General features: G+C 38.7%; 1 non-coding gene across 1 annotated transcript; it reads left to right on the forward strand.

Annotated features, from left to right (window-relative positions):
- Positions 1–777: 777 nt before the first annotated feature.
- LOC121231585 (small nucleolar RNA R71) lies at positions 778–884 on the forward strand. The gene has a single exon (XR_005929642.1). It is a non-coding gene; the product is annotated as a small nucleolar RNA R71 (small nucleolar RNA).
- The last annotated feature ends 769 nt before the right edge of the window (positions 885–1,653 follow it).

Here is a 1,653-nt window from a genome sequence, read left to right on the forward strand (position 1 = left end):
GGTTCAGATTCAACTAACCCTTCCTCATCTTGGATGGTAATTACGTTGAGTTGTTCGCTTGGGTTAGATTTAGTGTTACTCGGCAGGCTACCTTGTGGTCGTTCTGAAATCAATTTGGCAAGTTGGCCTATCTGAGTTTCGAGCCCTTGGATCAACGCCTGTTGATTCTTAAGTGCTATTTCGGTATTTTGAAAGCGGGTTTCTGACACCGAAATAAATTTTGTTAGCATCTCCTCAAGTTTCAGCTTCTTTTCCTATTGGTAAGGTGGTTGTTGGAAGCCTGGAGGTGGTGGTGGTCTCTGATTCCTTTGGCCTCCTCATGAGAAATTTGGGTGGTTCCTCCATCCTGCATTGTAAGTGTTACTATAAGGATTATTTTGAGGTCGAGGATTATTACCCATATAATTTAATTGCTCGTTTTCCATGATATGTCCATAAGGTGGGTATTCTGAATTGCTTATCCCTCCTCCACTTGCATTGCATTGCATTACTGGGTGAACCTGTGAAGAACCAAGAAAACCGTCAATTTTTCTATTCAAAAGTTCTACTTGATTAGAGAGCATGGTGACCGAATCGACGTTAAAAACACCAGCTACTTTCGTTAGCTTTGTCCTTATGACTTGCCACTAATAATTATTCAGTGACATCTCTTCTATAAGTTCATAAGCATCCTCAGGTGTCTTATTATTGATAGTCGCACCAACAGCTGTGTCAACCATCTGTCTAGCTGAAGGATTCAGGCCATTGTGAAAAGTTTGAACCTGTAGCCTGAGTGGTAGCCCATGGCGAGGGCACCTTCTCAACAGATCCTTGTATCTCTCCCATGCATCGTAGAGTGTTTCTAGATCCATCTGCACAAAAGAAGAGATATCATTCCTTAATTTAGCCGTTTTAGCCGGCAGAAAATATTTTAGTAAAAACTTTTCTGTCATTTGTTCCCAAGTGGTGATCGACCCTCGTGGTAACAAGTTCAACCACTTTTTAGCCTTATTCCTTAATGAAAAGGGAAATAACTGAAGACAAATGGCATCATTAGAGATGCCATTGATTTTAAATGTGTCATAGAGTTCTAGAAAATTTTCCAAGTGAGTGTTTGGATCCTCATCCTGCAAACCATCAAACTGAACAAATTTCTGTGTCATTTTAATCGTGTTAGGTTTCAGTTCAAAATTATTTGCAGCAATAGTAGGCCTAACTATACTTGACTTAGTTCCTGTTAAATTCGGTTTAGCATAATCATACATAGTGCGTGGAGCAAGATTCTGATTTATTGGATCAGCGGCAATCGAAGGAGGTAGCGGATTTTCCTAATTTTCAGCCATCTCCTCGGTTGTGGTTTGAATATCATCCTCTTTCTCTTCCTCTGTGTATCTTAAGCTTCGCATTATTTCTCTTCGGTTTCTGTAAGCTGTGCGATCGATCTCACTGTCAAAAAGTAATAGTCCCGATGGGTTTCTTCTAGTCATACACTATAAAAAACCTGTCAGAAGCGAATAAAAGAGAGAATTAGAAAAGAAAATAAAAATTTAAATTGCAAATAAAGTAAAATGGCTAAAGTAATAAAAATCGAGTGTTCCTAATATCTTAGTTCCCCGAAAATGACGCCAAAAACTTGATACATGATATTCGTGACAGGTTTTAAAAATTTATAAT

The sequence above is a fragment of the Gossypium hirsutum genome, chromosome A06 (assembly GCF_007990345.1).
Source record: "Gossypium hirsutum isolate 1008001.06 chromosome A06, Gossypium_hirsutum_v2.1, whole genome shotgun sequence".
NCBI classification, from domain to species: domain Eukaryota; kingdom Viridiplantae; phylum Streptophyta; class Magnoliopsida; order Malvales; family Malvaceae; genus Gossypium; species Gossypium hirsutum.